Source organism: Canis lupus, chromosome 23 (genome assembly GCF_003254725.2).
Source record: "Canis lupus dingo isolate Sandy chromosome 23, ASM325472v2, whole genome shotgun sequence".
Lineage (NCBI taxonomy): Eukaryota > Metazoa > Chordata > Mammalia > Carnivora > Canidae > Canis > Canis lupus.
The window spans coordinates 12270009-12292008 of NC_064265.1; the positions used below are offsets into that span (position 1 = coordinate 12270009).

The 22000-nt window shown below is 39.8% G+C and overlaps 1 protein-coding gene across 5 annotated transcripts in view; it reads right to left on the reverse strand.

The window, feature by feature from the left end:
• The window catches only part of POMGNT2 (protein O-linked mannose N-acetylglucosaminyltransferase 2 (beta 1,4-)), a 139713-nt gene that overhangs the window by 100599 nt on the left and 17114 nt on the right, over nucleotides 1-22000 (reverse strand). For 2 of the 5 annotated variants that reach the window (XM_049100091.1, XM_049100092.1), the window contains exons 1-2: nucleotides 6979-7165; nucleotides 3475-3721 (exon numbers count right to left, since the gene is read on the reverse strand). The exons of the other annotated variants lie outside the window; for them this stretch is intronic. The gene's annotated coding sequence lies outside the window, so the exon portion shown is untranslated. Of the gene's footprint in view, nucleotides 1-3474; nucleotides 3722-6978; nucleotides 7166-22000 lie in introns of those variants that run through there. 5 annotated transcript variants of the gene reach the window in all.

Consider the following 22000-nt stretch of genomic DNA (forward strand, 5'->3'; position numbering starts at 1 on the left):
TCTGCCTGTGTTCTCATTACTTTCATGGAGGAATGGATTTTTTGGAGATCTTTATTTTGCCATTCCCACTGATGTTATTCTAGTGCCTAGCTAAAAGTTCCGTATTCCCTATCTTTCCTGGTAACTATTATGACTGTGTGACTAAGTTTTGGCCAATGAGCTCTAAAAAGTATTGTGTGGCAGCTTCTGAGGAAACTCACTTAAAAGACAGCTGTCAGGGCACCTGGGTGGTGCAGTTGGTTGAGGTCAGGTTCAACTCCTGGTTTCAGGTCAGGTCATGATCTCAGAGTCCTGGGATCCAGCCCCATGGCAGGCTCCAGGAGTGCTCAGATCAGAAGTCTGCTAAAGTTTCTCTCTCCCTCTCTCTCTGTCCCTCCTCCTTGCATTCTCTTTTTCTAATAAATAAATCTTAAAAAAAAAAAAAAAAAAGACAGCTGTAATGTGCCCTTTCATCCTTTCCTGTTCCCTTCCTCCAATCTCCTACCTGGAATATGAATGTAAGGTTAGAGCTCTGACAGCTATCTTTGACCCTGAGAATGACAGCCACTCCCTAAGAATGGTGCACTGGAGAGCTATAAATAGATGTCTCATGATGATTTTGGAGCTACCATACAAGCTCTAGAGAGCCTGTTCCCAGATATATTAGATAAATATTTTCTGTCTTGCTATTATTTTTAATATTCTCCCCCCCCCAAGAATTGCAGCTGAAATTAATTCTGACTCATATAGTACTTACCATGGATTACAGGAATATTAGTTGCTTTTACTTTTTAAAATATTTTGTGTATTTTATGGTTTTTCCTTATTAGCAGTTATTATTTTATGCAAGAAAAAAGCTATTTGCATATAAATAAATATATAGTGATATTAATGTATATACTAAAACATATATATGAGTTTAATACATAATACAGATTAAAATAAATATATGTCACATTTGTGTGTATATCATATGTATATATGGACATACATATGTTTCCATCTTTTTATGTTTTAGAAGGTTAAAAACTGTCTTCTTTTACATGGTCATATATATCAGATTGATGCATTTCCAAAATAATTGGAACACAATCACAACTAGTCAATCAAGTAAATCAAGAGTTCAATCTCAAGACTTTGTTTCAGTTGCTAGGTTAGGGGGAAGTGAGGATGAGTTAGAGGTGGGGGAGGAGATTACAGCTTATGAGAGATGGAGGTAGATACAGACTGAGGAAAGACATGCCAGTAAAATAAGGAGCACTGACACATATCATCAGCACAGCGGGGTCTGAAACAGCCCCCCTCCCCTGCTCCTGTTTTTGGAAGGAGAGAGGGAAGGACATTTTGTTGTCACAAATGGGTGGAGATATATATATATAATATATATATGTATCTTCAACAATTTTTAAGTTTATATTATATTCAGATCATTAAGAATGTAGAATGTTTACTCATATTATCGTTAATCATAATGTAATGAATAATGTTTATTCATGTTGTAAATCTTATTGTTTCTATTCTTGTGTAACTTTTGGTTTTTTTTTTAAGATTTTATTTATTTGTTCATGAGAGACACTGAGAGACAGAAGCAGAGACATAGGCAGAGGGAGAAGCAGCTCTATGCAGTGAGCCAGATTTGGACGCAATCCTGGATCTCAGGATCATGCCTTGAGCCAAAGGCAGATGCTCAACCGCTGAGCCACCCAGGCATCTGTAACTTTTTTGTTTTTTTGGGTTTTTTTGTTTTGTTTTGAGAGAGAGAGAGCATGTGTGAGGAGAGAGCGCAAGCAGGGAGAGAGGGAGAGGGAAAGAAAGAATCCCAAGCTGATTCCACACCTAGCATGGAACCATCACAGGGTTCAATCTCACGACCCTGAGATCATGACCTGAGTCAAAATAAGCATCAGACACTTAACAGATTGATCCACCCAGGTGCCCCCAATTTTTTTTTTTCTTAGAGTTAAAATAGCCTCTCTTTTGTTTGCTTAGTTTTCTTCATGTGTATCATGAATTAGTCCCAAACTCTGCATTAGGTCTCTATAGCACCCTCAAAATTGTTTTTGGTGCATTTCTTCTCATGCATTAGAAAATCTACTTATTTCTATTTTCTTTTCAGTGATCTCCTTCTTGTAATCTTTTTTTCATTAGATATATCCTTTGAATATATTCATGTTTCCATATCTTTTCCTTTTAAAGAAATTTTACCTCTTCTTATGCTGTCTGTTGGTATTCGTTAATTACAGTATTTTCCTAGTGAGACAGTCACACAATAAATAATCAATCTCTTTCATGTGATTTCTCCCAGAATTAGTGGTAATCCCAGGATGCTTGTGCCAGTCTACAGATGGGAAGCTCTGGACTTCGTAAATCAAATCCAAATGTCTTCCCTATATTACTGTGGTAGTAGTAGACATTGTTCATGTCCTGCCCTGATCCACTGTACTGGGCTGGTGCTCTATCCTCAGTCAGCTATTGTAAGGGTTGCTGCTAATGGCTCAAACATATACCTTTCCCTGGAGACTATTCTTGGCCAATGAGAGCCACCTTACAGGGAAATGCCTGAGAGGCTATATCTTCCCTCCAGGCATCATGCAGCCAGTATCTAACTGATAAGGGGATAGAAAAGCTGAGCCCCCTTGCCCCAAAGAGGACAACTCTGTGGTGTCATTCATACTCCAGAACTCCCCCATAGGATCAGGCTTAGGTTAGACCTCAACTGAAGCCTCATCTGTGCTTAGCCACTTTCCCTGCTCTATCCTGCTTCCCTTACCTTCTTCCAGGTTTCTCCTGAAAGCACAATTTCAGTGTGTCTCTTGAATAAAAACCCTGCCTCAATCTCTGCTTCTGGAAACCCAACCAAAGACGATGGTGAACATCAGACATTTTTTGGCTTCTTAGCATGCATTCTCCCTTCTTAAGAGCACCAGAGTTGTCCATTGTGAAATGATCTCCCCACCCCACCCCCCACCCCTTTGTGAACAGTCTTGATATGACTGAATCTGGGTACATGCTCTGCCATCATTAAGCTGCAGGGGCTTGTGAAGGTCCCTTCTACTAGGCCCTTCCTCTCACTGCTTTTGTATAGCAGGCCCGGGCATGTGACCTAAATTCAGCCAGTTTGACATTTTGTCCTGAGATTATAAATCTTAAGCAAGTAATGCAAAGATAGAATGGCTCTTTGAGGTTCATTTATACCATTACAGACTTCTGGTAGCCTGTTTCTCCTCAACTTTTCTGTGACCTTTAGCTTCCAAAGCCTTGGTTCCTGCCTATGCTACTTGGTTAGCCTTTTGTGAGTGTGCTCCAAATCCTTCCAGTAACTTCCCCCTTGTGTAAATCTCTCGCCCAGGTTCTCTTGCTTATCACCAAAAAATAATAAATAATGCAGGTATCTGTCTTTCATCTAAGTGCAGAGTGAAAACAGATCTGGGACAGGACCACTAATTCTGAAGAGGATAGACACAAGGCTTCTGAATTTGGTGAGTAATAGCCTACCTGGACAGCTCTCCTGGCTTCGAGGAAGAGGTAGGAGTAAATGAAGCATTTCTCAACTGGGTAAATTACACTTTGATCCTATGTGAGATGCTGGATGAGTCTCTTCTCTTAGAAAGCAATTGTCTGGCTTTCAGCATCCAAATATACATACACCTTAATGCGAAATGTCCCTTCAGTTGACATTTTTCTTTTTCTTATATGTTGTTGCATTTTTCCATTTCTTTTCTTATATGTTCACATAACAATCCTGAAAATAGAGGAATTTATTGGCATGAAGACAGCTGTACTCCCTAATAAAAGTATCTTCTGGAGGAAAATTTTTTCTTATGAGTGGAATTTTCCCCCAAAGATTGTTCACTTTTTGGATTATAGGGAAGGAAATGAGCTCAACAGAAAAACCAAAATAGACACACATGATTCCAGAGGAATCTAAAGACAACCGTCTGGTCTGAGTTACCAGGCAACTGTCTCTCCAAAGATGCTGTCATTTTGACTATATAGAATAATCAAGTGATTGAATTTCTGATTCAAGAGATCTTGGGATCATAATAAATTTACATGATTTTTAAAGAGCATAAGCAGAAATCTCTCTCTTTCTTGGCACACATGTTCCAGTGATGTTTTGTTTTTGTTTTTGTTTTTTTCCACAGTTTCTTTGTTGTGTGTCTTCAAACCAAACAGGTTTTCATCTGTTTGTGATGTTTTTGTTGGATCCTGTTGAGAGTGAAATGATCTGGGAGGGAGGAACGGAAGACCATTCAAGATACTGATTACTAGTTGCTTTAGATTCTGATCTTATGGTCAGGAACATGTTTTATCCGTAAGAAACAAAAGAAAAAACTGCACATAAACATCACCTTAAACAACAGTCTGGAGGTGAAGATTGGAGGTGAAATCATCTGCCTTAAACCTTTTATTTTATAGTTAAGGAAACTTATGCTTCAGGTGACTGTGACCTTCTACTGTCATTCAGCTAGTTCTCTTGGTTTTCAGGTATTCAGACTTGGACTTGAACTATACCACTAGCTTTTCTGGGTCTCCAGCTTGCAGACCACACATCATGGTACTTTTCAGCCTCCAACATCATGTGAACCAATTCCTTAAAATAAATTTCTAACTTCAGATATATATATGTTGATTGAACATATATATTTACATATATACATATATACATATACACACACACACACATACATATATATATATTGATTTTGTGTCTCTAGAAAACCGTGACTAACACAGCATCCCTGCTTGCCTTCCTCTCCTTCCCTGTCCTGCTTCATTCACTTTCTAAATGGCCTTCCCTGGAAATGTTTCCGTAATAAATCACTTTCGCATGAATACACATCTCAGAGTCTGCTCTAGGGCACCTGACCTTCTAAGATAATTCCCCAAATCCCCTTTCCCTTTTCAAGGCCACTCCTGCCCCTCCCATAGAATGCCCCACATCTCCCCATGATCTGGTAACTACAGGGTTAACGTTTGATTCAGCAGGGGTCCTCCTGGATCCTGTTCCTGGGCTACAATCAGGCACTTGTCTGCTTAGTCTTGGCCTGGGCCATGGCAGTAGTTAAATATTTTGAATACCAACCCTGAGCCTATTTAAGTGTTCGGGCTATATGATATAAAAACTAACTAAAGTGTCTGCTCCATTCATAAAATCTCCCAGTTTTCATATAGATTTAATATATAGGGGAGGTCCTCCTGTCATGTTTGAGCCACATAAGCCTGCCACTCTAGCCATGATTGATTAGACCAAGGATAGACACCTGGGCTAATTAGATTCTCTCCCCAGAAACTTGAACTGAGGGATGGAGGGTTGGTATTAGTTGGGGCTGAATCACTATAACGGCATCATCACCCTAAGAGGAAGGTTTATGAACGCCTGGTCTTGCCCTATTCAGGGCCTGAATGTTTAACTCTTCTGGTAGTAGCTTTCCAATAAATTACCATTTTTGCTTACATTTGCTAGAGTAGCTTTTTGTTTCTTGTTACCAGAAAACTCTTAGCTAATATCCTATATTAACATCTGGAATGAGCACTACTTGTTTGTCTTATGCACCACCTCTGGCACTTAGCATCGACCAGCATGGATTAGGCGCTAACCTAATAAATATTTGCTGCCAAATATAAATACACAGGTCTCCATTTATTTATTTTATTATCACTTTGGTAGGAAAGAGAAGAGTACCTCATGTGCATGTAAATATACAGGCTTGAAAATGGGAAAATTTCATTAATATCACTTGAGGATGTGTGATCTATAGAGGAAAAATAAATTTAAATGCCTCCTGCTTGCATTCATACTTTTTCTTTGTCAAAGTTTCCTCCAACTAATTAGCCTATCTCCTGGCCTATCTTTGTTTCCTAAATGTAACATAGTTATTATACTGATCAGTGTTAAAAATTTTTTAGGGTTAAAAATCTTAACTTAATTTAGGAGGTCTCCAAAATCCCTGTCAGGCTGGTGAACATGGACTCACTGGTACTAAAGTAAACCATTCAGGCACCATCTCTGATTTTCCCATGTCATTCTTCAACGTTACTCCATTCATTTTCTTTCTTTCTTAGCTCCATATTCTATACCTCCCAGTACTCCATTTTGATCTATTAGGTTAGAAATTGTAGCAACTGCAGGTTAGGATTTTTGCCTAAATGAAGAGAAAATGACTGCGCTCAAGATACAGTCTTCTTTACTCTGCTAACATGAAGTAGTACTTTAACTAGGGAGACGTCAATTTGGGAATCTAAGTTGTTAACAAGTTAACCATCCATCCTGTTGCTACTAGCGTCTTGAGAGAGAAAATCCCAAGTTTCACGTCCAAAAATCAGGTTGTTGTCATCATCACTGCCAGAGAATCAGGCCAGCAAGAGGGCGTTCTCAGACACAAAACAACTGGTTTTGCTCCTGATGGCTTCTGCTGAATCATCAGTAACAGTCAGACAACATGTGGGTGCCAACAGTGACAGTCAAGACAGGCAGAAACACACAGAGGGAAAAAGTTGAGTTCTATCTCTTGCTTGTCAGCAGACCTGTCAGTTGTTACTCTGAAGTGATTTGAAAGTTCAAGCAAACAGAATAAGCCTTTAAAGGATTTGTAGGTATTGCTGCTTAACTATGAAGTCTGGGCAAGCCAGAAGCTTAGGAATGGAGCACATGGACCCAAAGAAAATGCTTTTGTGTGTATAAGGTAAGAAAATGGACTTGAACCCATAGGAACTATGAAATGTTTTCATTTTCTGCCACTTGAGAAAGATCCATGACAAAGGTGTCACCTGAATTTAATAACAGAAAAGTCTATGAACATACCTTTAACATCTGAGGGTGTGACAGCTAATAAGAAAGAAGCCTTCTCATCACGACTCCAAAATATTACTTCATTTTGCCCTAGGGTGATTCAAGTGTACTCATCAAAGCAGAGAAACTGTCTGAACATGGGGAGCACACCCACTAACCTGCTGTTTATTAACTTTGAACTAGTGAAAACAAAGCCAAGTCCTTACCTTGAATATAGAAAAGTTTAAGACAGCAGGCTCTTGTTTAGTTAGATCTCTTGGTTCCATCCTTGCAATAGTGAGACATGGCACCATTTACTGAGAGCCTAAATGTGCCAGGCATCCTCCTAGGCCGTCATATGTATGTCACAAAGTCTCCTGGACAACTGAGTAAGACAGGTATTACCTCCATTCTCTGTTTTACAAATCAGGAAACTGAGTCTCAGAGAGGATAAATGACTGCCCAGGACCACCCAGAGGGTGGAAAGCAAAGATTAGAATAGAATTTTGTCTGTCCCAGAAGCCCAGGCTCTTTGCTACAAGGAAATGCCTGGAAAAATCATGAGTTGTTTACTGCTCCTCTGAACTGCAGAAAGGTGTCCATAGCCTGTCCCTCACCTTCCTTGCTACTTAGCATTTCCTTGCTAAGTGTGGTTTCCAGATCAGCATATCAGCTCAGTATCTTCTGGAAACATCTTAGACAAGCAGAAACTCAGGCCCCACCCCAGACTATTAAGCCAGAATCCACTCTCTAAACTTGGAAGAGAACTGATTACCTTCCTCACTAGTACCTATATTGTCGGCTTTTAATAACACACTTATTATCCTGTGGCAGAGAGGAACTCCGAGAAACAGTTTATGTGCCCTTCATCAAACCTCTGACTTTCAAAGTGAAAGAAGGATGTCACTTCTACTAACCCCTTGACAAAACAGAAATGTTCATTAAACAAGCAGGGGAAAGCAGCAAGAGAAGCATTTCAACAGGTTTTGCTGATAAGGCGGTGGGCAGCTGCACTCACTGGCACCTGGATAGTACAAGGTAATGCTAAATATTAACATCTAAGAAGATTAGTGGGGATTATAGGAGGAGAGTCTCATTGGGTTAAAGGTCCTTTGCTCACAAATCTCCTCAATACAAGGGAGCCTCAAACAGTCCTTGGGGAGGAGCCTCACAGTTAAAGTGACAAAGCAAAAGGCTAGAGGAAGGTTACTGTTCTAGGGGTCTCCTTTGGGGTATGAGTCCTATCTCTCCAGAGTGGGTGGTGACCAATCATGGAGACTAGGCTTAAAGGGACTTCTCTTCTATAGGAGAGGGTGGACCTAAGTGAAATAAGTCAGACAGAGAAAGACAAATACTGTATGATTTCACTTACATGTAGAATCTGAAAAACAAAGCAAATAAACAAATGGAAAGGACTTCCTCAGGCTCCAGGGTTTGGAGAGAACAAAGGGTTACTAGGCAGAGAAAATTAGTAAGAGAGACAAGAAAAGGAAGAGTAAACTTGAAATAGAGTGAAGAGGTTGGTAAATAAAAGAAAGTAACTCAAAATGGAAGAGAGAGAAGAAATTCTTCACCCCTAGAACCATATGATAATATCTTATTTTTCTGAGAACACTTTTTTTTTTTTTTTTTTTTTTTAACTACCATTGGCTCCAACTTCTTGATCCTTGGAAACCTAAAGCCCTCCCAAAGGTGTCTTCAGGTTACCAGGAGCTTATTCTTGTGGGTCCATCAGCTTTACTGTTTGCACATCTTTTTTTTTTTTTTTTTAAATGATGAATGTATTTTTATTTCTCTCCTGATTTTAAAAATGTGAGAATTCTGTAATTCAGTCAAAGCCTTTACTTCCAGTTGACTCCTTCATTGCATCTCAATTCCCTCTTAAACAACAAACTCTTGTTCCAGAAAGCAGTTAGCTTTTCATCATTCTTTCTATCTAGATAACATCCGATGACAAATCCCATAGGCAGAAGTGTATACATCCAGTGGTCACAAACAATGTAAATTACATTATGAGGGCGACAGCCTTGATGCCAAAAATGACTCCATGACCACTCTGCACATCTTTCTAACACTCAAGTCCCTTCTATGAAACACTATGCAATGATTGCACCCAGCACAATATTTATCTTATTCAATGCATAGAGTGATTCTGCCCAGGTGGACTTATATACTACTTACTTTACAGATAAGGAGGGATATGGTGGCTCAGAGAGGTTAAGAAATTATGCCAAGGACCTTAGCAATATTTTTCTAGATATATCTCCTCAGGCATGGGAAACAGAAACAAAATGAACTATTAGGACCTCACTAAAATAAAAAGGTTTTGCACAGCAAAGGAAACCATCAACCAAATGAAAGGGATATCTACTGGATGCGAGAAAATATTTGCAAAATATATCTGATAAGGGGTTAATAACCAAAATATATAAAGAACCTATACAACTCAACACCCAACAACCAAATAATCTAATTAACAAATGGGTAGAGGACCAGAGTAGACATTTTTCCAAGGATGACCTACAGTTGGCCAACAGACATATGAAAAGGCGCTCAACATCAGTCATCATCACAGAAATACAAATCAAAGCCACATGAGATATCACCTTACACCTGTTAGAATAGCTAGTATCAAAAAAAAAAAAAACAAGAAATAACAAGTGTTGGTAAGGCTGTGGAGAAAAAGGAACGCTCATGCATTATTGGTGGGAATGTAAATTGTTGTAGTCACTGTGGAATACAGTACAGAGGCTCCTTAAAAAATTAAAAAATAGAAATAATATATGATCCACTACTTCCACTATTGAGTATTCACCCAAAGAAAATGAAAACACTAATTCAAAAAGATAAATGCAGCCTCATGTTTATTGTTTTTTTTTTTTAAGATTTTATTTATTTATTCATGAGAGACACAGAGAGAGGCAGAGACACAGGCAGAGGGAGAAGCTGGCTCCATGCAGAGAGCCCGATGTGGGACTCGATCCACAGACTCCAGGATCACACCCTGGGCCGAAGGCAGGCGCTAAACTGCTGAGCCACCCAAGGATCCCCACCTCATGTTTATTGTAACATTATTTACAACAGCCAAGACTGGAAGCAACTCAAGTGTCCATCCACAGATGAATGGATACAGAAGACATGGTACACACACACATGCACACACACACACACACACACAGAGGAATGTACTCCATCATAAAAAAGAATGAAATCTTGCCATTTGTGACAACATGGATGGACAAGTGAAATAAGTCAGACAGAGAAAGACAAATACCATACGGTTTCACTTACATGTGGAATCTAAAAAACAAAGCAAATGAACAAACAAAGCAGAAACACACCCATAAATAGAGAAAACAAACTAGTGGTTGCCAGAGGGGAGGTAGGTGGGAAGATGGACAAAAGCAGTAAGGAGAGTAGGAGGTACAGGCTTCCAGTAATAAAGGAATAAATCACATGGATAAAAGATACAGGATAGGGAATATAGTCAATAGTATTGTAATAGCAGTCTATAGTGACAGATGGGGAGCTACATGTGTGGTGAGCACAGCATTATAGAGTTCTCAAATCACTGTGTCGTACACCTAAAATGAATATAACATTGTGTGTCAAAACCATACTTAAAAAAAACAAAAAACAAAAACCCTATACTTCAGCATAAATAAATAATAAATAATTTTGAGAATTGTACTTGCTCATATTAAGCCCCTTTAGAAGATTTGCTTATAGATTTAATTGCCTGTAGCTCAAATATTGATCTGCTTCCTGAATTCTAAAGATGGATAGTACAGGACTGTAGTGTTTGGGTTTACAATAGTTAACCTAAAAGCGTTTTTAAAGGTGACCTGAGAAAATTGTTGAGTGGTAAATATCAAGAGCTTTTTTTTTTTTTTTTTAATTTTTATTTATTTATGATAGTCACACAGAGAGAGAGAGAGAGGCAGAGACATAGGCAGAGGGAGAAGCAGGCTCCATGCACCGGGAGCCCGACGTGGGATTCGATCCCGGGTCTCCAGGATCACGCCCTGGGCCAAAGGCAGGCGCTAACCCGCTGCGCCACCCAGGGATCCCTATCAAGAGCTTTTTAACCATGGAAATGTTTTCACACTTACTATTGTGTGTGCTTATGTGTGCTTGTGTGTATATTATTTGAAATTTGTTATCGATGCTTCTATACTTCAAAATCCAAGAGAAGGGCTAATGCTAAAAAAAGCATAGTGGTAAAATAGAAAAAATGCATAATGATGATGTTGATTTTATTTCTGTATGTATATTAATGTGATAAATCCTAGGAGAGGGGAGTGGGAGAAACCTGTCTTTTGTGTTACTTGAAGCTCTATAGCTACTAGACTTGATTTATTTTATAGTTTATATGATTAAAGAGTAATGCTCATTTGACTTTATAGTCAATGTTTTAATTTAATAAGTGTTTTCATCTTCAAAATAAAAAAAGAGAGAGAACAAAATCAGGCCAAGGAAATATAGTTAGCAAGAAGCCAGGATTTGAATTCTTATCCATGTGACTCAGTGGCAATCTGTTACATTGCTGGCCCCAGTGACCCATGCATCTTAGTATTCATGCCCTATGTGTTCCCTTCCCCTTGAATCTGGACTGGGCCTGTGACCTGCTTCAGCTAACAGAATGTAGATAGAGTTCTAGGCCTAAGTTCCTGAGCTCCCATGCAAGAAGGCTGACTATATCCCTGGAGAGAACATGTGGAGAGGAAAAAGCATTGACACCACATGGAGAAGCTAGGCACCTAGCAGCCAGAGTTAATGTGAAGTGCCATATATGATCCCAATTAAGCCATTCCCATCAGCGCTCACCCCTCACCCTTGAAAAATAATCCTACTGGAAGCATCAGACATGATGGACATTATGCCCCAGCAGACATCATGTGGAGCAGAGATGACAGTGGTTTGCTTCGTTCAAATTCCTGATCAATAGAACTGTGCAAAATGATAAAAAATGGTTGTTATTTTACATCACTAAGTTTTGAGTAGTTTGTTATGTAGCAATAGGTAACCAAGACACACCTCTCTCCTGTGGCTAAGGAGAAAGACACAGTAATGAACTTACAATGTCCTTGAACAAGAAAGATGGGCAGGATAAGAGTAGGTATAAAAAAAAAGAGTGGGTATAACACAGTTCCCTGGGGTGGAAAGAAAAAAGACAAAGGGCATAATTATGCAGATCTCTAAGTAGGGGAAACAAGAAGCAACAGAATCTTTAGGTCACATATCTCTGCCAGGCAGTATTTCTACCCCAGAGCAATCCTCACAATAGAATTCATGCATGGAAAATAAAAGGGCAAGATTCAGAACCGCCTATTCTCAACAAGAGGGTAATAGACCAAAATGTTCATAGCAGCTTTCTCTGGGTGGTGGTATCACAAAAAAGCTTTCCTAAGTTAGCTTTTTGCTCTTTTCTTGTTCTTCCATATTTTCTACAATGATCGTTTTCAACTAAATCTTACCAAAATTTTAATATCTAAGATATTAAAGTACATGGATTTTAAAAATCCCCCCTCAAGTGCCACAGAAAAGCACTAAGTGTCCAACCCCTATTTCCTTTCTCCTCTTACACCCCACAGGCAACTAATTTAACTATACAGATACAGAAAGAGGCAGAGACACAGGCAGAGGGACAAGCAGGCTCCATGCAGAGAGCCCGACGTGGGACTGGATCCTGGGTCTCCAGGATCACACCCTGGGCTGAAGGCGGCGCTAAACCGCTGGGCCACCAGGGCTTCCCTAGATTTCATTCTTTTTTATGGATAGGTAATATTTCATTATATATATTATAGATTATAGATGCTCATTATATATATATATATATATATATATATATATATATATATATATATATACCATTCATCTATGTAGACACTTGAGTTGCTTTCATATCTTGGCTATTGTAAATAATGCTGCAATAAATATGGAGTGCATATAAATTTAACTATTTCTAGTTTTAGTTCTTTGAGTAGTTATGTCCTCATCCTTAAGTAATGTGCTCATACTTCCATTACTTGGTTTATTAACCTGAAGCATCTCTAGTTTCCCTGTTACAAAACCCTTATTATTTTGTTCAACAAATGCATTGAATACCTACTGTGTGCCATCACTATTCTGTATCAACCTCTCATGCTAAAGGAACAGAAAGCAGGTAGTGTTCATTTAGTTCAGCTTTTCTACCTCTTCCTCATCATTGATTACCTTTGCAACTTTAAATAACATATTTAAACCTCTGGTTGTTGTTCCATCAACTTCTGTCAATAGTTCTTGCTTCTACTAAGTAAGATGAACACTTTGGGGCTTCTATGCTTATTCCACCTTCTTCTGCAGCCCCTCTTTCTCTTCCCAGTTGTTTTCAGCTGGCTTTTATATTTCTTAGATCAATAAGAGTTACATTCTGTTCTGTAACCTTAATGAAGCCTTCTGGGTTTTAAGTTATTCCTAAATGTTGAAATCCAAGAAACAAAGTTTACATTATTGTGATAAGATAAATATTGTTCTTGGCTGAATCGAGTGGGATGGGTAGAAATACATTTTCTTGACAACAGGACCAATATAATACCCTCTTTATCACTTGAAGAAGAATATTCTTAGCATCTAATAAATTTTCTTTTACTTGTGTGTTAGCTATTGCTGCGTAACAAATCACTCCTAAACTTAGTCCTTTAAAACAATAATGATCCTATTATTTCTTATGAGACTATAGGTCAGTTGAGTGCTTCTGCTCATCTGACTGGACTTGGCCAGTCTCCAATGGACTCACTCCTATGGCTGTATTTGGATGCTGAATTAGGCTGAGAATTGATTGGTCTAGAATTGCTGCAGCTTTGATGACTTAGTTTTCCTCTATGTGTTTTTCAAATCCTCCTAACAGTTTAACCTGTGTTTATTCTCATGGTGGTGGCAGGGCTTCAAGGAGAGCTAAAACATGCAGTACCTTTTCAGGTTTTCTTCTTGGATCATTTGCTGCTGTGGCATTAGCTAAATCAAATCCTATAGCCCAGAGTTGGGGTGTTAGTAGGGGGTTTACAGAAAGTGTGGATACAGGACAGCCATTATTAATTGAACCATTAATGCAAGTCACTAAGTCTGCTACACTTACATTATCAATGCTTCAAAATTATTACATTTTCCTCTGCTTTGTTTGTACATTTATTTTCTAGTGTTTCTAATTGGTTCCTTTTTTTGCTATTGAATGAAGAAACATATGATTTCTTCACTACATGACTGATATTATAAATATTTATTATTATTATTTGTTATTTATTCCTTTTTCCTATTTTTTGAAATTTATCCCATGCTTCTTAAAAGCATTCTTGTGAAAGTCCACTATTTTATTTTTGTTGTTGTTGTTGTTGTTTGTTTGTTTGTTTTATCTATTACGAACTGATTGTGTTTAGGCTGGTTAAACAGTTGATATGCTAGGATGTCTTTTTACAGCACTCCTTGGGGAGTTCTTCTGTGTCATATATACCACATCTTCTTTTTGCAGAAAGGATACTTGAGAGACAAAATTTCTAAGCCCTTTCATGTCTGATAGTTAGTTTGACACCTTAAGCTTGTTTCTTTATTGATGACCTGATGTTTCCCAGGAAGCTTGTAGGTTCTTCTCTCAATCCATGATGTTCTAAAGTTTCACTCTAGGCTTGGGTTTTTTAAAAACACTTATTATACCAGGCACTGAGAAGGCCTTTTCAAACTAAAGACTTACATCTTTGTAGAAAATGTTGTTCCATATTTCTTTAATAACTTCCTTCCTTTGGTTTCCAAAATCTCTCTTTACGGACTTCCTATTATTTAGAGATTAAACCTTGTAGAGTGGTTTTCTATGTTCATTATCTCTTCTATTTCCCATTTATTTGATTTTGTTCCATTTCCTAGATGATTTCCTCTTTACCTCCAAGCTTTCTATTGATTTTTTTTTATAACTGCCATTATGGTTCCAAAGATTTTTCTTGTGCTCCTATTTCCCACCACCACACACAATATTCTGTTCTTGTTTTATAAATGTAATAGCTTCTCAAATCTCTTTGAAGTCACTTAAAGTTTTTGTTGTTGTTGTTGTTGTTGTTTTGTTTATGTATTTGTTCACGCTTCCTTCTGTTCTCTGATTTATCCCCATTTCTTCTGGGGCTAATTTTTCCCTGGACTTGGTCTTTCTTTTTCATGATTTAAATTTTCTTAATATTTTTGATAGTCCTTGTTAACTGTACATACCTAAGATGAAGAGACTGGATAGATTTTTCAAGATAGTTGATACTGATTTCCTCTGCTAGTTTATGTATTGGTCTCTTTCTTTTGGCCTCTCTCTCAACTGAGAGCTCTGTTTAGGTGGCCAGGGCTTATTTATTAGCAGGCTTTGCTTTTGAATGAACAAGAAGGGAGTAGGTTTGAGGTTTTAAGATCCAAAGGTCCCAGAATGGGGAAGACTTCATTCCTGGAGTCCTCCAGGCAGGTTATTTAGTTTCTTTAGAGGGTCTATGGTAGATTGTTAACATGGTTCCTGATGAATCACATCTCCCTGTGTCCATGCCCCTTTAACAATGGCTTTGCAGCAACCCAACAAAAGTGAAGTCTAGGGGCAGGTAGGTAGCTCAGTTGGTTAAGCAACTGCCTTTGGCTCAGGTCATGATCCTGGGGTCCTGGGATCAAGCCCTGAATTGGGATCCCTACTCAGCAGGGAGCCTGCTTCTCCCTCTTCCTCTGCCACTCCCCCTGCTTGTACTTGTGCTCTGTCAAATAAATAAATAAATTTTTTAAGGAAAAAAAAGGTCAAGTCTATTTCTCATCTCTTAAATCTGGTCTGATCTGTGACTTGCTTTGGCTAATGGAATACAGCAAAAGTGACAATATGCAAGTTCTAGAGCCTTGGTTTCAAGAGGCCTTGCAGCTTCATCCTCCCATGTCTTAGAAGGTTTCCACTACAATGAAAGAAAGCCTGAGCTGGATAACTGAATGATGAGAGACCATGTGGAGAGGAACTCAGATGACAGCCAGAACTAAGGCCCCAGACCATCTTAGACTCTTCAGACCCAATGAAGCTGCCAATTGACTGCAGCTGCATACATGACTCTAGGTGAAAACCCAGCCAACCCATAAAATTGTGAGAAATAATAAATGATTTTTAAAAAATTTTCAGCCACTAAAATCTGGAGTGGTTTGTCATGTGGTCGTGGTAACTGATGCAGGGCTATTAAAATTTTGTTTCTATTTTTTCGGGATTGTCTTTGTTCTGTATGTGTGAAATAGATGCAAAGTAGAGATCTAATTGGTTCTGTTGTTCTGAAAACATAACTTCAACTAACCCCTGTTTTCTGTCTTTCTCATTCCAGCCCTCATACCAAACATCTCAAAGCCTTGAATCTTTCTTGCTGGTCACCTGACACAATAACCATTCTCTTCTCCCTACTTAGTAACATAGCTCTGATTTTAGCAACATATCCAGCTAAGACGATATATCTCTTTTTAAAAAACTTATTTATTTATTTGAGAGAGAGCGTGAGGAAGGGAGAAGCAGTGGGAGTGGGAGAGGGAGAAGCAGACACCCCTGCTGAGAGTGGGGCTCATTCTCAGGTCTCTGAGATCATGACGTGAGCTGAGGTCAGACCCTTAACTGACTGACAGTATATTTCTAAGCCTTGCATGTAGGGGCTGCCACATGAAGAAGTTCTAAGCAATAAGATCTAAGTGGAAGAGTTCTGTGGGATTTCCAGACACACTGCTTAAATGGAATTAACCTGCTAGGAAGGGTCCCATTTTTCTCTTCTGTTCTTCCTTCTGTGTGCTGCCTAGAATGTGGATGTAATGGTTGGAGCTCTAGCTGCCACCTAGGAAATGACTTTGAGGATGAAAGATGCACGAAGGGTAATAATATAGCTGAAGAGAAGACTGAATCTCTGATGATAGGGTAGAGGTACCCTTTCAGCTATATACTGCCTACCTCCAGATTTCCTTTACATGAGGCATGAATAAGCTTCTCTCTTGTTTAAGGTACTGCTAATTACCCCTCCCCCCAAACACATACACACACCCTGTTTTATGTATCTGAACTTAATCCTAACTATAATAATTTGGCTTCTGCCTGTCAGCTTGGGATCCTCCTCCACTGCATCCATAACATATATGTATCTTGGGTTGCTTCTAATTCTAGAAGTTCTGTTGGGCTTTAGAGTATCTTCCATGTCTCGTCTTAATATCTTTTTGAAAATATAGAATACAGTTATAATAATGGTCTTTATGTCCTTGTCTGATAATTCTAACATCTGCATCAGTTTGTTTTTACTCCACTAACTGAAGTTTCCCTTTTCAGGATTTCCTACAATTAATTCTGAAAGGGCTACATTGCCTTAGGTTGGGCTTCCCTAGGAGCAGACACAGATGCAAGGATCTGACTTGAGGGTGATGCCAGACTGGGAGGGGAGTAGGAAAATGAGACAGGGAAGGAAAAGGAACCCACTACAGAGTGTGTTAATGAGCAGGTTATTGCCACGGACATCTGGGACCTCCTTCCACTGGGGCCTGGTGAGATGGCATAGAAAAAAGATGTCCTACCCAAGGGGCAAGGAAACAGGGATATTTAAACACTGAGTCCCATAGGTCATTGGCTGGGAGTTGCTCCAGAAGGGATCTTGCACTTCTAGGCTGCCTGTCCAGATAGGATTGAACAAGATTCCTTTAGCCAGTGAAAGCCCTCAGGCAAAATTCAGGTGCTTGTAGTAGGAAGTGGTTGACATATCTGGGAATGCTATGTGCTGAGGGACTCTGACAATGTCTGTAACATACATCATCCCTGGAGCCCCAGCATCCATTCAACAAACAAGGAAAGAACTACCTGCTCTCTCGAAAGTGCTTTGCCTTTCCCAGTGTGGGTTTCATTGACTTGCTCTGATTCAATGGATTGTGTTCCTTCCGGTTTTTTTGTTGTTGTTGTTGTTGTTCCTAGGCACTTCACCAAACCTTGTGGTCCTTCCAAATTTAGGAAGAGATATTTTATCCTTTTATGTATAGTCAGCTGATGGGGAAGGCAGTGCTCTTTCAGGCTCCCAGGCACCAGAGGAACATAGCCTCACTTCTGGCTGGGCAGCTAGCCATCTGGCCATTCCATTTTCAGTGCCATGATGTAATTTAATTTCTAAAAACAACCCAAGTCTGGAGTCTGATGGCATAGCCACATCTGGCAAATCTTTGCAACTCAGTTTCCTTATCTGAAAAACAACAAAGAGGGTGTGGGCAGAGGTTAACTCTAGGGTTCTGCAAGCTGAAGGACTCTGATCTCTATGTTGGCAGGCCTGGCCTACAACTCCACAGCCAAGGAGAGTCATCTTCACATGTCACCAATTTCCACCAGGGACTGCTGGTAGGAGTCTTCCCCTCAACTCTGTCCTTTCTGGTTTCATTCCATTTTGAATCTGTAGTCCCGCACCTGAGAGTACATCCCAGTGAAATATCCAGAGGTCAAGTGGTCAGCACAAAGGTGTTCACCACAAGTTCAGAGAAGAATCGTGAATGGTTTACAGCATATTCAGGTGACGGAATATAGTTCAGATGACAGAAGCATTTTGAAGAATTATCAGTGACTTACAGAATCATACAACCCATGATACACTATATAAAAGGCAGATACCAAATCATATATGTAGAAGGATCCCAACTGCTTCTAATATATGATTGTATTATAAAAGATCTGAGTTGTAATTACATATTTATAAGTTAATCTATTTTGTTTACATATTTGTAAAAGATTGGAGCATAGAATTACAGACTTTTCTCTTCTTCACCTTTTCCTATATTTTCTAACTTTTCTACAATTACCAGAAGTATATGTTATTTTTATGAACAAAACGAAAACAAGTGTTTTCTCTTTTCAGAAGAAGAATTAAAACAACATATTTGAGCCTTCTTATTTGTTTGCAAGAGCTCTAATATGGGCACTGGCACTCTGCTGGGAATCTTCTCCTCACTGGATTTAATCGTCATAGCCACCATAGGTATCAAACACTGTCACCTGCATTGTCTACATATAGATGATGGAGTCTGAGCTCCTGTTCTTTCCTGTGTCTTGCAAATGCTGCTGTCTCAGTTTTCAGTTGAGTGTCAATGGCATCATCTTTTGCCCAGACTTGTGCTGACTGACTCTACAGGGAGAGGGTGACCTCATTTGGGTACAGTTGTAGAAGGGGGTTGGGAATTGCAAATGGTGAAGGCTTCAGTTCCTACTTGCTTTTGCTTCACAGCTGATAGCTACAACTGGATTTTCTGCTACTTTACTTAAAAGGCAAACAGATCCTGCAAGGCAAAAATGGATCTTTCAAAAGACCAAACTGTCTTAAATAAGGAATACACAGCCCATTGATGAACCTGACTCTGACTCTTGCATCAGAGTCTGTCTCAGTGCCCCACCCCTATGTTCTTTGCCTCCCTGGAGGACTGCCCATGTCTCTCTATTTGAGGACATTTTCTGACCTTAGGGAGTGGGCATTATTGAGTCCACTCTAGGCAGGCCAGAAATGTCAAAGAGCTAAGACCCTGGAGCAACCTAAGACATTGAGGGATAAATGTATAAATACCCCAACTCTCATCCCCCACCCCCCAGTGGGACAGTTTGCTGGCATGTCCCAGCACACTCTCAGATAGGCCTGGGCAAGATTAAGCCCCAGTTGCTGACAGCAGCAGCCTGCTGATTAACATGTGTCTTATTGGCCCTTCACCCTTCCATTCTCCCTTATCCCTTCCCTCACTACAGTCCTGAACAAATTACTTGCACTGAAATCCTTGTCTCAAGGTCTGCTTTTGGAGCAATCCAAACTAAGGAAAATTCACCCTTTGTGTATCTGACATTTGCTCTGGGCCCATCTGGAACAAAAGATAGCATCTTGATCCCCCCAAAACCAAAATGGATGCTGGTGAAGGAATGAATGAATGGAACTTAGGATACTAAGTTTATCTACTGCATAGGCCATAATAGTTATATATATAATAATTTAGGAGTGTGCCCTAAATTCCAACAGTTTAAAGGTCTCTAAGTTGGCTATATTTAGCACTGATTAAAATCCTAGGTGCCAGTAAGCAGTGCACTGTTTCCTGTACTACAAAGAAAGAACTCATTCTGGACACTGGCTACAAAAGAAAAGACAGAACCCACTTCATTTCCCTAAAGCATTAAAATTTCCCCCCAGGCCATCAAGAGCTTTTAAATTACTGTGCCCTAAAAATAACATTCTCACTCCTGCATGGGTTATAAAAACTGAAATGGCGGGTTATTTCCATCCACCTCCAGAGCAAGCTGCTCAGGAGCTCTGGGTGTTGGGAGGGATTATGTAATTACTGGGTGCTATCTTACACTGGGCAAAGCAAATCACTCTTCTGTGATGGGCTTTCAAGGTAATGCAACAGGGCATTTGAGGATCTACACAGGAGGGAAGGAAGGGGGTGAAGAGGGAAGAGAGGATTAGAAATTCTGGATCACCAGAGGCCTGCCTACAATCTCTCTACTTGTGTTGGGGAGCCTCCTGCACTCCCTACCGGGACCATACTTCAGAAGGCATTGATCCTCTCTGCCTGGTTCTTTCCGACTGGGAATTTCCCCACACTATGTCTGGAACTGACTGCTGACATAGACTTGACCACTGACCTGGATTTCACCATTGACAGGTATTTGGAGAACACACAGGCTTTTAAATTGTCTACTGATAGGGAATCAAACACTTTCAACTTTGTGGAAGAAGCCAGAGGCCACAGTTGATTCCAATTCAATTTACACTAAGAGTTTTTATGAGTGACAATTATGCAGCTATCACTGCTATTTATCATGACTAAAGCACCAGACCAGACCAGCACCTCTACGGGAAGTAGTGAATGCTTCTCAGTACTTATTTAAAATAAAGCATTGTCATTAGCTGTGACCATCACTCTGCTATCCATCACTTTCTAAGAAGATTCTAAACTTCTGAACAAGGCTGCCATTACATTATAGGACTACCTAATTATAAAACATATAACTAAAAAACTAGTGGACATACGATGTACCTGAAAAGAAAAAGCAGAGACGAGGGAATTGTACACAGATGGTGGAGGAACACTTCTTTACCATGTCCCACTTAATATGGGATTGATAAATGTTCATTTGAGTTGGAAAAAAAAACAAGAAAAAAGAAAATCTGGATAGAACTACAGCTCTCTGGGATGCCTGGGTGGCTCAACGGTATAGAGCCTGCCTTCAGCCCAGGGTGTGATCCTGGAGTCCCGGGATTGAGTCCCACATCAGGCTCCTGCATGGAGCCTACTTCTCCCTCTGCCACTGTCTCTGCCTCTCACTGTGTCTCTCATGAATAAATAAATAATCTTAAAAAAAAAAAAAAAAAAAGAACTACAGCTTTCTGAGTCCCTGAGAATACGATGACCCAGGACTGAACAGACTTATTCCTGTCATCCCAGCATAACTATTAATAGCATCCCCTTTCACCCTCAAAAGTGTCATGGTTTGGAATAAATTGTATGGACACTCAACCTAAGAATGATAGTTCAAAGAGGCAACTGACTTATCTGGGACTATTCATACATGTATCTCTAGGGTAGCTTCTGCTACTCATTGCCCAACTCTGTGAGCACATCCAGAAACTGTTCATCCTTATCCCTAGTGCCTGGCAAATGATGGAGAAATAAAGATGCTGGCATCCCTGGGTGGCGCAGCAGTTTAGCACCTGCCTTTGGCCCAGGGAGCGATCCTGGAGACCCGGGATCGAATCCCACGTCGGGCTCCTGGTGCATGGAGCCCGCTTCTCCCTCTGCCTATGTCTCTGCCTCTCTCTCTCTCTCTCACTGTGTGCCTATCATAAATAAATAAAAATAAAAAAATTAAAAAAAAAGAAATAAAGATGCCAGGAAGGGGTCATATGGCCTGTCCCAAGTGTAAGGGATACTGGGAGACTAGAAATTTTAGTTAGCATGTTGATCCTCAGGCAAAATTGTAATTTTGTTGGGGAGGAAGAAGAGAAGCCTGGATATCAGATAGACTATTCATGGCACAGAGCCCACCTGAACACATTGGGAATGGGGAAGGAGGATGGATATCTGTCCCAAAGCTGCCCAAGGCTTATAACAAGCAGCAACGAAGGCCACTGGCTTTGGCCTCATAGTCACAAGGGCCCTCAAATTTTCTTTTGACCTTATATATGTTCAATCATTGCATTTTGTATACAGTTGACCCTTGAACAACCCAGGTTTGAGCTGTGTGGG